This window comes from Bufo bufo, chromosome 2 (assembly GCF_905171765.1).
Source record: "Bufo bufo chromosome 2, aBufBuf1.1, whole genome shotgun sequence".
NCBI classification, from domain to species: domain Eukaryota; kingdom Metazoa; phylum Chordata; class Amphibia; order Anura; family Bufonidae; genus Bufo; species Bufo bufo.
Genome location: NC_053390.1, coordinates 508,426,346 through 508,442,783, shown reverse-complemented (window position 1 = coordinate 508,442,783; position 16,438 = coordinate 508,426,346). Strand labels below are relative to the sequence as shown.

Here is a 16,438-nt window from a genome sequence, read left to right as displayed (position 1 = left end):
CTCTGCCGTTTACAGAAACACCCAATATGTGGCCGTAAACTACTGTACGGCCACACAGCGGGCGTAGAGGGAAAGGTGCGCCGTTTGGTTTTGGAGGGCTGATTTTTATGGACTGGTTTATTTACACCATGTCCCATTTGAAGCCCCCTGATGCACCCCTAGAGTAGAAACTCCCTAAAAGTGACCCCATCTAAGAAACTACACCTCAAGGTATTCAAAACTGATTTTACATACGTCGTTAACCCTTTAGGTGTTGCACAAGAGTTATTGGCAAATGGGGATGAAATTTGAGAATTTCATTTTTTGTCTAATTTTCCATTTTAACCCATTTTTTCCACTAACAAAGCAAGGGTTAACAGCCAAACAAGACTGTATCTTTATTGCCCTGACTCTGCCGTTTACAGAAACACCAAATATGTGGCCGTAAACTACTGTACGGCCACACAGCGGGGCGTAGAGTGAAAGGTGCGCCGTTTGGTTTTTGGAGGGCTGATTTTTATGGACTGGTTTATTTACACCATGTCCCATTTGAAGCCCCCCTGATGCACCCCTAGAGTAGAAACTCCCTAAAAGTGACCCCATCTAAGAAACTACACCCCTCAAGGTATTCAAAACTGATTTTACATACGTCGTTAACCCTTTAGGTGTTGCACAAGAGTTATTGGCAAATGGGGATGAAATTTGAAAATTTCATTTTTTTGCCTTATTTTCCATTTTAACCCATTTTTTCCACTAACAAAGCAAGGGTTAACAGCCAAACAAGACTGTATCTTTATTGCCCTGACTCTGCCGTTTACAGAAACACCAAATATGTGGCCGTAAACTACTGTACGGCCACACAGCGGGGCGTAGAGTGAAAGGTGCGCCGTTTGTTTTTTGGAGGGCTGATTTTTATGGACTGGTTTATTTACACCATGTCCCATTTGAAGCCCCCCTGATGCACCCCTAGAGTAGAAACTCCCTAAAAGTGACCCCATCTAAGAAACTACACCCCTCAAGGTATTCAAAACTGATTTTACATACGTCGTTAACCCTTTAGGTGTTGCACAAGAGTTATTGGCAAATGGGGATGAAATTTTAAAATTTCATTTTTTTGCCTTATTTTCCATTTTAACCCATTTTTTCCACTAACAAAGCAAGGGTTAACAGCCAAACAAGACTGTATCTTTATTGCCCTGACTCTGCCGTTTACAGAAACACCCAATATGTGGCCGTAAACTAATGTACGGCCACACAGCGGGGCGTAGAGTGAAAGGTGCGCCGTTTGGTTTTTGGAGGGCTGATTTTTATGGACCGGTTTATTTACACTGTGTCCTGTTTCAACCCCTCTGATGCACCCCTGGAGTAGAAACTCCCTAAAAGTGACCCCATTTTGGAAACTACGGGATAAGGTGGCATTTTTTTGGGGACTATTTTTAGGGTAAATATGATTTTTGGTTGCTCTATATTACATTTTTGTGAGGCAAGGTTACCAAAAATTTTAATTCTGAAATTTCATCTCCATTTGCCATTAACTGTTGAGGAACACCTAAAGGGTTAATAAAGTTTGTATAATCAGTTTTGAATACCTTGAGGGGTGTAGTTTCTTAGATGGGGTCAGTTTTGGGGAGTTTTTACTCTAGAGTGCATCAGGGGGGCTTCAAAAGGGACATGGTGTCAATAAAAAAGGCCATCAAAATCGGCCTTCCAGAAACCATGTCGGTCCTTTCCTTTTGCGGCCTCCCTTTTACTGATACAGCAGTTTACGACCACAAATGTGGTGTTTCTGTAAACTGCAGTATCAGGGTAATAAATATTAAGTTTTGTTTGGTTGTTAACCCTTGTTTTGTTACCGGAAAAAACGGATTGAAATGGAAAAGTGCCAAAAATAGCGGTTTTGGCACCGTTTTTTTTTTTTTTTTAACCGTGTTAATCTGGGGGGTTAGGTCATGGGATATTTTTATAGAGGAGATTCTTACGGACGCGGCAATACCTAATAAGTCTACTTTTTTTACAATTATTTAGGTTTTTGACTATATTATCTTTTTTGATACAAATCTTTTTTTTGGGTATCTCTAAAGTCTAAGGGTCATTTTATTTTTATTTTTTTTATCCAATTATCTCATGTGGGGGCTCATTTTTTGCGGGAGGAGCGGACGGTTTTATTGGCACTATTTTGGGGGCTATATGACTTTTTGATCGCTTGCTATTAAACTTTTTATTATGTAAGGTGACAAAAAAAAACTTTTTTTGCACCTTTTTTTTTTTTTTTTTCTTGACCGTGTTAATCTGGGGGGGTTGGTCATGGGGTAGTTTTATAGAGGAGATTATTACCGACGCGGCGATACCTAACATGTCTACTTTTAATAAATTATTTTAGTTTTTTTGGGTGTCTCAGGTCTGAGAACCATTTTTTTTTTATCCGATGTCAGTGCTAAATTGGGATATAAATTTAGTACTCCATGGAAGTGTGATACTCCCTGAAGCAACCGTCAATGCAGAGGCCCGGATGATCGGGGCACGTGTCGCACTGAGTAGTCGTGTCCTTCCGTATCCCCCTCCTGCGACACACTCTGCACTTTTTTTGGGTTCGTCCCTTCTTTCCAGTATGGGGGACCACACCTGGAAAGTGTTGGCCAGGGACGATCCGGGCACCTACAGTTCCCGAGGTACTCCGGCCTGCTCTTTCCCGGTCCGAAAAGATCAGGGCCTTGAGGACTGCCTCATAGAACTGGAGGAATGTCCCTGTGCTGCCAGCGCTTCGGGATAGTACAAAAGAGTTGTACATGGCAACCTGCACCAAGTAGACCGCAACTTTTTTGTACCATGCCCGGGTTTTGCGCATGGCATTATATGGCTTGAGGACTTGATCCGAGAGATCAACTCCTCCCATATACCGATTGTAGGCGACGATACAATCGGGCTTGAGGACCGTTGCCGCGGTACCTCGCACAGGGACAGGGGTGATGCCGTTACCATGAATTGTGGACAGCATAAGGACATCCCTCTTGTCCTTATACCTGACCAGCAACAGGTTTCCAGTGGTAAGGGCACGGGTCTCACCCCTGGGGATAGGTACCTGGAGGGGGTGGGCAGGGAGGCCGCGTTGATTTTTCCGCACGGTCCCACAAGCGGACGTGGATCTGGCGGCAAGGGACTGGAACAAGGGGATACTGGTATAAAAGTTATCCACGTAAAGGTGGTAACCCTTATCCAGCAGTGGGTACATAAGGTCCCACACAAGTTTCCCGGTAACACCCAGAGTGGGGGGACATTCTGGGGGTTGAATCCGGGAATCTCGCCCCTCGTACACACGAAATTTGTAAGTGTACCCTGAGGTACTCTCACAAATTTTGTATAGCTTCACGCCATACCTCGCCCGCTTGGAGGGCACATACTGGCGGAAAATGAGTCTCCCCTTGAACGCAATGAGAGACTCATCAACCGCGACCTCCCTTCCAGGTACAGACGGTCATGGGCAGGATCACCTCGGGGGGGACATGCTGCATTATCGGAATAATGCAGACATTTCCGGATGGCCTCAAACCGGGAGCGTGTCATGGCTGTACTGTAAAGTGGGGCCTGGTATAGGACGTCCCCACTCCAGTACAGCCTGACACTGGGTTTTTTGACCAGGCCCATATGCAGCACGAGGCCCCAAAATATCCTCATTTCGGCTGCACTGACCGGCGTCCAGCCACCGGGCCTGGCCAAAAAGGAGCCCGGGTGTTGAGCGACGAACTGTTGGGCGTACAGATTCGTCTGCTCCACCATCAGATTTACCAGTGGGTCACTGAAAAAATGACAAAAAAAGTCATATTCAGTGTAGCCCACTGTGGAAATCTGGATTCCTGATTGGCCTACAAAATCAGGAATCACGGGCTCGTATCGCTCTGGGCTACACCAGACAAGTTCACCGGAAGGGGGCTCCGGTGGATTTAACTGGTGGGCCGGGAAACCAGTACGAGCCCCAGAGCTGCTCGTACTAGTGTGGGCCACAGGGTCCCTAACATGGCGGTCCCCTTGCTCCGCCTGGCGGCGTCTCCGCCGCCTTGGGGGCTCATCATCATCGCTAGATGATGAGGAGGATGCGGATGACAACAGGAATGTGGGGTCATCCTCATCCTCACTGGGACTCTCGGAGTCGGAGGCAAGCTGGGCGTATGCCTCCTCGGCCGAGAACGTCCGGCGGGCCATAGGGGAGTGTGTGTCTGCGTGTATATGTGCGTGTGTGTAACTCTTTATTTTGTGTGCGTGTGTGTGGGGGCACGGGTGTTCACGAACTCACCCTAAAACTAACAGAAAAAAAATAAAATAAACTAACTAAAAAAAGGGCAAAAAATGTGGGGGAAAAAAATCAAAACCGCTGATCAACTGTCCGAAGTGGCAGCACCCCTGGGGGGGTCTAGGGTCACACAGCTGTGCTGTGGACCCCAGACACCCTAACTTAGGGTGATGCAATCAAAGTAAGAAAAGTTCAGAAACTAACTTTCCCTTTTTTTTCCCTGCCTAAAACAAACTTTCCCTATGCTGTCCCTATGTACCTGATGGGGGGTGCTGGGGCACAGATCGGGTCCTGGGGGCACAGATCGGGTCCTGGGGGTGCTGGCAACGATGGTGGGCACACGTGCAGGCAGCTCCTCTCTCCTCCGGCTCCGGAACACAAAAGGAGGAGGAGAGGAGCGCCTGCCTCTTTTGAATTTGGCGCCGGACCGCCCACAGACCAATCGGAAAGCGATCCTAAGTGGTGATGTCACCATCACCACTCAGGATCGCTGGATGGTGATTGGTGGGGTGAAATCACACCACCATCACCATCCTGTTCCGGGTTATCGGGTCTTCAGAGACCCGAACAACCCGGAAACGCAGAAAACCGCAGGTCTGAATTGACCTGCGGTTTTCTGCGATCGCATACATGGGGGGGTCACCGGACCCCCCGGCGCATTTGCCCCAAGTGCCTGCTCAATGATTTGAGCAGGCACGGGGTTCCGATCACCGCCCGCCGCTGAACGAAAATACACAGGGCGTACATGTACGCCCTGTGTCCTTAAGTACCAGGGCACAAGGGCGTACCTGTACGCCCTATGTCCTTAAGAGGTTAAGAGTGAACACACCCACACTCTCCTCCCCCTCTTTAGAGCAGTGTCACTCAGAGTGAACACACTCTCCTCCCCCTCTGGAGAGCAGTGTCACTCAGAGTGAACACACCCACACTCACCTCCCCCTCTGGAGAGCAATGTCACTCAGAGTGAACACACCCACACTCTCCTCCCCCTCTTGAAAGCAGTGTCACTCAGAGTGAACACACTCTCCTCCCCCTCTGGAGAGCAGTGTCACTCAGAGTGAATACACTCTCCTCCCCCTCTGGAGAGCAGTGTCATTAAGAGTGAACACACCCACACTCTCCTCCCCCTCTGGAGAGCAGTGTCACTCAGAGTGAACACACTCTCCTCCCCCTCTGGAGAGCAGTGTCATTAAGAGTGAACACACCCACACTCTCCTCCCCCTCTGGAGAGCAGTGTCACTCAGAGTGAACACATCCACACTCTCCTCCCCCTCCGGCCTGCGCGCCAAAACCACTGCTTTAAAAACTCTGTATTTCACCCCACCAGTGATCCTGGTGAATATTTCCTCCAGATAAGCGCCGGAACAAGCGGTCCAAAAATCTGTTTTTACCGTTTCCTTCAGATCAATGTGGGCATTCACTCAATAAAAAATACATGCCATCTATTTTTTTTTTTTCTGTTATCAAGAGGCCAGGTGCCACTGCCCACCAGCCGGAAAATAAGGCCTAATAGGCCACGCCCTGCTAGACTTTATTGACAGGGCCAGGCAGTGTTCAGGTCACCCTGCTTGGCCCTGAGTTCGGGTGAAATCTTAAGCGGTTTAGTATGCAGCACAGGCATAGTGAAGAAAGGATGATCGCCAGCTGCGGACTTCCTTACTGGCCTGTGCTGCATACGTCACAGTACACCATCTCCTTGTCAGCGATTCTGGCATCGCTCGTCTTCCGGGAAGTCCGCAGCTGGCGAGCATCCTTTCTTCACTACGCCTGTGCCGCATACAAAGCGTTAAAGATTTCACCCAAACTCAGGAGCAGGCAGGATGACGTGAACGCTGCCTGGCCCTGTCAATCAAGTGTAGCATGGCGTGGCCAGAGGTGGGAGAGCGGAGCCTCTAGGAGCAGGATCAATGCTCCCTTCCCCCCTGGAGGGTGATTTGAATATAATAAAAGTTTCTTTTTTCTCCATTACGGCGGCACGCAGTGAGATGGGACTAAGATGGTTATGTTCAGCTGACACTAGAACATCCCTAATGTCAGCCAGGTTAATTGCCCATGTTTCTGCTGACAGAAGCCCTTTAAGAAAACAACATCCACACTGCAAACGCCATCCGTGACTGCTGTAAGAGACCCCAGGGACGTTCCTGGAGCAACAGGAAGAGGAAAGAGAGGGAGGAGAATATCCAAATCCTAATATATTCACCCCACCTTCTTTCTCTTCCCCCAGAGTACCAGCAGGGTCACCCCTTCAGCTGAAGAACACAAAGTGGTAGTAGGATAGGCTGGAGGGGGCAGTTATGATAAGGGTGACCCCAGTGTCGGACTGGGGTACCTAGGGCCCACCGTACGGATACATTTGAATATAATAAATAATTTAACAAGTTTTTTTTAATATGAACATAGGCTGGTTGAGGTGCTGTACATTGAATATATGTATGGAGTGCAGTAAGTCTACTGTGTTATGTGCCACTTGTGCAGGGGGTGGGAGACTAGGGGCCCACCGGGGGATTCCCCTGTACCCCTGTGGGCCAGTCCGAGCCTGGGTGACCCCAAGGCTTGTGGGTGAAAGGGGAGCCAGGCTGCCCTGTCCTACATTGGGGATTGATGAGGGTGACTGAAACAGTTTGTCCTCCCCACATGGGATACAGGGAGGCTAGGTGAACCCAAAGGAAAGAAACACGTGCCACAAGGAGCTTCTGACGTCATGCGATACTGGAAGCCTCAACCCCAAACTCACCATGCACCTCATGACGGACGTACCCATACATATACCGCTCAGAAGTCATGTGACCCTCGGACGTCAGAAGGTCCTGATGGTGCATGGAATTTAGTCACAATCGAAGGGGTATAACTGAAACGAGAAGCTAACTTTTTGGCTAAGTGTCCACCTCTTGTGCAGGTGAACGCACATAAAATCCACACAAATTTCCGTGTTGTTTTATGTGTTTCTGCAGTATATCTGCACCAAAATCCGCAATTTCTAACAGTGGATTTTGGTGCGGATTTGATGTGGTTTTGTCGCAGATCTCACCCTTCCATTGAAAAGGGTAAATCCAGAGCTAAAACCGCAAACATAATTGACTATCGGCACTGAAAAAAATCTGCAGTGTTCATGAGATTTGTGTAACCTCATCCACTTTGCTGGTACTGTACTACGCTGCGGTTTTTCCACACGGGAATCCAGAAACCGCATATATGTACATCCCCCCATCTTTGGATAGTATCTGAAATGGACACATTTTTATACACCTAAAAACCGGCTGTGTAGGTTGTAACTAGAAGCCCCTAATAATTCCCCAGCAGCTCTCGCTTTTACCTCAGGTGTCGCCGCCGCGCTGGGCACGCGCACGCAGAGGAGAGCTGAGGGCGTGCGCGCGCCCCCTGCCGTCGTTGCAGGGATGGGAGGGGGAGTGCAGGGAGTTTAGTGCGGCGTGTGTAGGAATGTGAGAGTGGAGTCCCGTACTAGAAGCCTCGAGCTGTAGGCCCTGTCCGTTCTCCGCTGGACGCTCTCCTGAGTGCGAGGTAAGTGCTCCTATGAGAAAGGCAGGTAGGTGCGGGCGATGTTCAACAAGTGCAGGAAACTTCCAACGTATGTGCGCGGCCATGGAGTCTAGGCCAAGTTTGGCGGAGCCCCTTGTTTTGCACCCCCCTTCCCAGCTGGGTGTAGGAGCAGGACGTAGGTGTGAGGGTCCTGCCTGCTGCCATGGTCGCTGTCCGCTGCTGGCCTCGCTGCTTGTGAGCGTGCTCGCCGGGAAAGGCGCTGTCCAGGGCTGATCTCGGCCCCTGACTTCTCCTGGCATTAGTCTTCCCATTGGAAAGAGCTGACATTGGGTGTGACCCTGGTGGGGGCTAATAGGTGGGCTGCCATGTGTGTACCGTGTGCACGGTGCTGGCCAGTGTGAGGGTCTCCCGCCCCTGCCGTGGTGCTGATTTCTGCCCCGGGGACGTCGCCTGCTTCCTCCTCCTCTTGTGCTGGAGGTGTGAGGAGGATGCCATAATGACGCCCCCTCCCCCGCTGGCAGCCCGAGTCTGTGCGCTGCCGGAGCGGGCACATTGTGCCACTTCCTCTGTGGACGTGCCATTAGTGAGGCCTTCTCCGCGACCAGGGGGAAAGTTTACTTTAGTGCAGCGGAAGCGAGGTCCCGTCTGCAACATGTACTGGAGTTCTTAAAGGGGTGTTCCATAATCAGCACAGTATTTAGCTAAATGTTTTCCAGGTCCCCCACTCACTCATTGCGGTGTGACTGCTTAGCGCACTGGCTTCCCTCTTGTATCCTGCTGGACCTGATCAGCCTGGGACATGTTTTCTTATGCAAATGAAGTATAGTTAGTGTTTAGTTAAAAAAAAAAACCCTGGCAAATGGCGGCATGTTTTTCTTATGAATTTGAGAAGGAAACAACCTATGTGCCTGGCTGATGTAACTATAGGCACCCACGTGCTGGAGCCGCCACGAGTATCGCTTTCGTCCCCCGGTTATGCAGCCTACCTTCAGAAAGGTTAGTACGTTCTATACAGTTTAGCGCAGTTTGGGATTATATGGCTTCCTGGAAAGGGTGACTATTCAGAGGTGGGTTCCATAAGTAGTGTTCCAGCTTCTTCTGTCTAGACGCTGATGGGTGATTCAGTAGTTGGATACTAGGATGGACAGTATTACACGTCTCGCCCGTCTGTCCAGCTATGTAAGCAGCATTATTGTCCCGTATCAACCGTGCTGTTACTATTTACAGTAAAACTCTTCAGCTCTGTTCACACTTGGCTTCCTGGCATACGTTTGTAAATGGTAGCTGTGCCCCGGAGACAGGTCTGTAGACTGCTATTAGGTCAGGCTGGGTTTCTATTACAGCCTGGACTAAACCCATGTAATGGCGCCATAGTGTGCTTTTATTTATTTATTTTTGCCATAAACATGAAGCGTGTGAATACGTGTCGGATCTGCACAACTATCAGGCCCAAACATAAACGCACATTCCTGAGGACTTGCACTTTTTAAAGGTACCAACTTTCTTGCTATGCGCATAACCATAATTTGGGTTGTGATTCCATATAGGTGGATGAATGATCACAGTAGCGATTATTCATCCCCATACAATAGGGTACTCAACTGGCGGACCATGGTTTCCAGCTGTATGGACCCTGCGTGTCCCAATTTTAACTGTATTTGTGTCCTCAGGCTGCAGATACAGTTAAATACAATGGTGAAGTAGACAGCTGTCTGCTCCATGCTCCGCCATTCCCCTGCTGTCCGTAGTTCAGCGCAAGATGGCGCGATGTAGTGGTGTCATCACGCCTTCTGCACTAAGCCCTGCTCATCATGGGAGCATGTGGGGTAGGTCAGTATTCAAACTGTAGGCACAACTCTGGGAGGGGCATCTAAGGGGTCATAACTATGAGGGGGGCATCACTGTGTGTAGGGGCCACCCAGGGAGGCCATTTAAAGGGGTTGTCTCATCATGGACAATGGGGGCATATCACTAGGATATGCCCCCATTGTCTTATAGGTGCGGGTCCCACCGCTGGTACCCACACCTACACACACCTAAAGAATTATTAGGAACACCATACTAATACGGTGTTGGACCCCCTTTTGCCTTCAGAACTGCCTTAATTCTACGTGGCATTGATTCAACAAGGTGCTGATAGCATTCTTTAGAAATGTTGGCCCATATTGATAGGATAGCATCTTGCAGTTGATGGAGATTTGAGGGATGCACACCCAGGGCACGAAGCTCCCGTTCCACCACATCCCAAAGATGCTCTATTGGGTTGAGATCTGGTGACTGTGGGGGCCATTTAAGTACAGTGAACTCATTGTCATGTTCAAGAAACCAATTTGAAATGATTCGAGCTTTGTGACATGGTGCATTATCCTGCTGGAAGTAGCCATCAGAGGATGGATACATGTTCTCATTCTGTTTACGCCAAATTCAGACTCTACCATTTGAATGTCTCAACAGAAATCGAGACTCATCAGACCAGGCAACATTTTTCCAGTCTTCAACAGTCCAATTTTGGTGAGCTCGTGCAAATTGTAGCCTCTTTTTCCTATTTGTAGTGGAGATGAGTGGTACCCGGTGGGGTCTTCTGCTGTTGTAGCCCATCCGCCTCAAGGTTGTGCGTGTTGTGGCTTCACAAATGCTTTGCTGCATACCTCGGTTGTAACGAGTGGTTATTTCAGTCAACGTTGCTCTTCTATCAGCTTGAATCAGTCGGCCCATTCTCCTCTGACCTCTAGCATCCACAAGGCATTTTTGCCCACAGGACTGCCGCATACTGGATGTTTTTTCCCTTTTCACACCATTCTTTGTAAACCCTAGAAATGGTTGTGCGTGAAAATCCCAGTAACTGAGCAGATTGTGAAATACTCAGACCGGCCCGTCTGGCACCAACAACCATGCCACACTCAAAATTGCTTAAATCACCTTTCTTTCCCATTCTGACATTCAGTTTGGAGTTCAGGAGATTGTCTTGACCAGGACCACACCCCTAAATGCATTGAAGCAACTGCCATGTGATTGGTTGACTAGATAATTGCATTAATGAGAAATAGAACAGGTGTTCCTAATAATTCTTTAGGGGAGTGTATATCTTGAACAGATCCCTGCAAGTGAAGGAGAGCGCACCGCACATGCACAGCCACCCTCCATTCATTTTCTATGGGGCTGGCAAAAATAGCCGAGCGCTGGCACCATAGAAATGAATGCGAGCGGTGGCCGCGCATGCGCGGTACGCTCTCATTCACTTCTATAGGGAGCCGGCTTGGTGGTGGCTGGACCGGAGTCCTCCAACTACCACCTTGCGGGGCTCCGTTCTCAATATAGGTGCGGGTCCCAGCGATGGGATCCGCACCTATAAGACAATGGGGGCATATCCTAGCGATATGCCCCCATTGTCCATGAGACAACCCCTTTAAGGGGGGCATCATTTTGTGTGTGGGGCACTTAAGGGGGTTCTCCAGGAATTAAGAAAATGAAAATACTTAAATATTACTTTATTATAAATATATTCTCAAATACCTTTCATTATTTATAGTGGCTCGTTTTGTCTGGGGAGCAGTCATCAGGGGAACAAAATGGCCGCTGTCCCATTAGCTCACACAAAACCTGTCCTGATCACACAGGAGGACAAATTACTTTACAACACTGAGGTAAAGAGCTGCCTCATTCTCCTATTTGTCAGGGATTATGATCCTGAATACAGATGATAAGATCTTTAGCCGAATCTCTGGGGAATTTAGGTCATGAGGAGACATGAAGTACAGAGAGGACGGATAGGACAGACTGTGGTAATGGAGGCTGCATACAAGTGTATAGGAACGAGCTGTCCCATAGAAATGAATGGGATGGCTTGGGTGTAATTACACCTGCTCACCGCTGCAGATGCAACGGCTAGAAGGTAAACAGTGAAGAGGAGGCAGCGCTAGCATGGCGCGCGCCTTCTCTTTAAACAGCTGATCGGCAGGGGTGCTGGGTGTTGGACCCCAGCCGATCTGATATTGATGACCTATCCTGAGGATCCTAGATCATCAATAAATATAACTTGGACAACCCCTTTAAGGGGACACTATTACTGCATGGTCGCCAGAAAGGGGATTAGGTGATCTTGGAGGTGTGGCTTATTGTAAAAAATAAAATTGATGCAGCAGTGCTACACGCCATCCGTGTTGTGTCAGTGGTTTTTGAAGGACCTATAGACTTCAATGGGTGTGTTTGGGACACATCACGGACCAAAGTACAGTGACTTTTTTTTTTTTTGTATTTTGGTGCCTCACAACCTGGAATTAACATGGATTGTTTGAAGATTTGCATAATTTAATTTACAGAACATGCCCACAACTTTGAAGATGTTATTTTTTTTTATTGTGAAGCAAACAACAAATAGGACAAAATAACAGAAAAAGTCAATGTGCATAACTATTCACCCCCTAAAGTCAATACTTTGTAGAGCCACCTTTTGCAGCAATCACAGCTCCAAGTCGCTTTGGATAAGTCTCTATGAGCTTGCCACATCTTACCACTGGGATTTTTGCCCATTCCTCCTTGCAGAACTGCTCCAGCTCCTTCAAGTTGGATGTTTGCCCTTGTGAACAGCAATCTTTAAGTCTGACCACAGATTTTTTTATTGGATTGAGATCTGGGCTTTGACTAGGCCATTCCAACACATTTACATGTTTCCCCTTAAACCACTCAAGTGTTGCTTTAGCAGTGTGTTTGGGGTCATTGTCCTGCTGTAGGGTGGACCTCCGTCCTAGCCTCAGATCACGCACAGAGTGGTACAGGTTTTGCTCAAGAATATCCCTGTATTTAGCACCATCCATCTTTCTCTCAACTCTGACCAGCTTCCCAGTCCCGGCTGCTGAAAAACATCCCCACAGCATGAAGCTGCCACCGCCATGTTTCACTGTGGGGATGGTGTTCTTTGGGTTATGTGTTGGGTTTGCGCCAGAGATAGCGTTTTCTTTGGCCGAAAAGTTCAATTTTAGTCTCATCAGACCAGAGCACCTTCCTCCATACATTTTGGGAGTCTCCCACATGGCTTTTCGCAAAATCACAACGTGCCTTTTTTTTTTTTTTAGCTGAAAGTAATGTTTTTTTTCTGGCCACTCTGCCATAAAGCCCAACTCTATGGAGCGTACCGCTTATTGTCGTCCTATGTACAGATACTCCAGTCTCTGCTGTGGAACTCTGCAGCTCCTCCAGGGTCACCATAGGTCTCTGTGCTGCCTCTCTGATTAATTCCCTCCTTGCCCGGTCCGTGAGTTTTGGTGGGCGGCCGTCTCTTGGCAGGTTTGCTGTTGTGCCATGTTCTTTCCATTTGGTTATTATAGATTTGATGGTGCTCCTGGGGATCATCAAAGATTTGGATATTTTTTTTTTATAACCTAACCCTGACTTGTACTTCTCAACAACATTGTCCCTTACTTGTTTGGAGAGTTCCTTGGTCTTCATGGCAGTGTTTGGTTAGTGATGCCTCTTGCTTAGGTGTTGCAGCCTCTGGTGTGTGTATATGTAATGACAGGTCATGTGACACTTAGATTGCACACAGGTGGACATCATTTCACTAATTATGTGACTTCTGAAGGTAAATGGTTGCACCAGAGCTTTTTATGGGCTTCCTAACAAAGGGGGTGAATACATACGCACGTGCCAATTCTCTGTTTTCTATTTCTAAACAATAGTTTTATTTATATATTTATTTCACTTCACCAACTTTTGTGTTCTGATCCATCACATAAAATTCAGAGTAACAAAACATTGAACTTATGGCTGTAATGTAGCAAAACACGAAAAAAGTCAAGGGGGTGAATACTTTTGCAAGGCACTGTAGCGCACGCTCCCATGATTTTTACACTGGCCCACGGTGTTTGTGGTACGTGTACTGTCTGTGGAGAACGGGCAGCACACGTCTGTGATTTACTGGTGTGAGCGAGGCCTTGTGAGACTGTCTTTGCCTTGCCATGCAGTCTGTTTCTTTACTCGTTTCATGTGTTATGGTAATTGTGACAGATGAGCGCTCCACCTCATGAAATTGAATAGAAGATTGACTTAACAGTCAGCCCCCCACCCCGGTAGTGTGATGATAGCCGAAAGATATATTGCCCATCAGTCAGAAAGTGCCCCAACATGTTTGACATGAAGTTGGAAGGATTGTATAACGTACAAATATTTTTTCTTTTGGCCACATTGGTTTTTCATTGAAATCAGCATTTCTGCACTGACCCTCCTTGTGGAGGCTTTAGGGTAGATTCACACACAGGTTTTACAGTTTTAATCCTGTCTTATTTTGGTGGAAGGTAAGCCACACCCCTCGAAAAGTGAGGCACAGAAATTGCTTAAAGCATGTATGCTAGGTTTTTTTGGCACAGAATTTTTGCGCATTTAGCTTTGCCTTTTTGATCCTAGTCGTTTTTTTTTTTCTATGTTTTTTTTCCAAAATGCCCCATGCTCTAGTTTAGGCGTAGCCTGTTTAGGACATTTTACCGCCAAAGACAACTGCCACTACTTGTGGCTCATAACAGTGAAAGTACACTGCTCAATAAAATAAAGGGAACACTTAAACAACACACTGTAACTCCAAGTCAATCACACTTCTGTGAAATCAAACTGTCCACTTAGGAAGCAACACTGAGTGACAATCAATTTCACATGCTGTTGTGAAAATGGGATAGACAACAGGTGGAAATTATAGGCAATTAGCAAGACACCCCCAATAAAGGAGTGGTTCTGCAGGTGGTAACCACAGACCACTTCTCAGTTCCTATGCTTCCTGGCTGATGTTGTTTTGGTCACTTTTGAATGCTGGCGGTGCTTTCACTCTAGTGGTAGCATGAGACGGAGTCTACAACCCACACAAGTGGCTCAGGTAGTGCAGCTTATCCAGGATGGCACATCAATGCGAGCTGTGGCAACAAGGTTTGCTGTGTCTGTCAGCGTAGTGTCCAGAGCATGGAGGAGCTACCAGGAGACAGGCCAGTACATCAGGAGACGTGGAGGAGGCCGTAGGAGGGCAACAACCCAGCAGCAGGACCGCTACCTCCGCCTTTGTGCAAGGAGGAACAGGGGGAGCACTGCTAGAGCCCTGCAAAATGACCTCCAGCAGGCCACAAATGTGCATGTGTCTGCTCAAACGGTCATAAACAGACTCCATGAGGGTGATATGAGGGCCCGACGTCCACAGGTGGGGGTTGTGCTTACAGCCCAACACCGTGCAGGACCTTTGGCATTTGCCAGAGAACACCAAGATTGGCAAATTCGCCACTGGCGCCCTGTGCTCTTCACAGATGAAAGCAGGTTCACACTGAGCACATGTGACAGACGTGACAGAGTCTGGAGACGCCGTGGAGAACATTCTGCTGCCTGCAACATCCTCCAGCATGACCGGTTTGGCATTGGGTCAGTAATGGTGTGGGGTGGCATTTCTTTGGAGGGCAGCACAGCCCTCCATGTGCTCGCCAGAGGTAGCCTGACTGCCATTAGGTACCGAGATGAAATCCTCAGACCCCTTGTGAGACCATATGCTGGTGCGGTTCGCCCTGGGTTCCTCCTAATGCAAGACAATGCTAGACCTCATGTTGCTGGAGTGTGTCAGCAGTTCCTGCAAGATGAAGGCATTGATGCTATGGACTGGCCCGACCGCTCCCCAGACCTGAATCCAATTGAGCACATCTGGGACATCATGTCTCGCTCTATCCACCAACGTCACGTTGCACCACAGACTGTCCAGGATGCTTTAGTCCAGGTCTGGGAGGAGATCCCTCAGGAGACCGTCCGCCACCTCATCAGGAGCATGCACAGGCGTTGTAGGGAGGTCATACAGGCACGTGGAGGCCACACACACTACTGAGCCTCATTTTGACTTGTTTTAAGGACATTACATCAAAGTTGGATCAGCCTGTAGTGTGTATTTCCACTTTAATTTTGAGTGTGACTCCAAATCCAGACCTCCATGGGTTGAAAAATTTGCTTTCCATTTTTTTATTTTTGTGTGATTTTGTTGTCAGCACATTCAACTATGTAAAGAACAAAGTATTTTAAAAGAATATTTAATTAACTCAGATCTAGGATGTGTTATTTTTGTGTTCCCTTTATTTTTTTGAGCAGTGTATTAGGCCTGTTTCACACTGGCGTTAATGGATCTGAATACTTTTGTAATTACATGTAATTAAACACTTAGTACAGCCAGTGAGTTATTCAATAAACTGTATCTGTATATCGCCACCTGCTGTTTGTTTTGTACTTCATTTCTGTCCACCTCACTGGACACACATGCTCAGTTCCATCCTTCAACAGCAGCCACCAGCCGTGTCTTCTGCTAGAAGCTGTGACAGTTACAGGCAGCCCCCCTCACTCCCTGAGCTGCACGAGTAATGAATGGGCCTGGTTCTAGCTTTTTTTTTTGTCATGTACTTTTTTTTCCATTTATCATGGGAAAACCCCTATAACTTTGCTCCATATTCACCAATGTGCAGCATTTTGTTTTTACATACTAAGGCAGGGGTGGCCAACCGTTGGCTCTTGATTTTTTTTTTTTTAATTATAGAACTGAGCATGGGGGGTGGATGGTCCTGATCTGAGCAATGAGGGGTCTGATCTGAGCATGAGGGGGAGATCTGAGCACTGAGGGTCTGACACAGGGAGTCTGATTTATGTTGTCTGATCCGAGCATTGGGGGTCTGATTT

The 16,438-nt window shown here is 47.8% G+C and overlaps 1 protein-coding gene across 1 annotated transcript in view; it reads left to right on the top strand.

The window, feature by feature from the left end:
* The first annotated feature begins 7,661 nt into the window (after positions 1–7,661).
* REST (RE1 silencing transcription factor) overlaps positions 7,662–16,438 on the top strand; it is a 41,854-nt gene continuing 33,077 nt past the window's right edge. The window contains exon 1 of the mRNA XM_040417864.1: positions 7,662–7,783. The gene's annotated coding sequence lies outside the window, so the exon portion shown is untranslated. The remainder of the gene's footprint in view (positions 7,784–16,438) is intronic.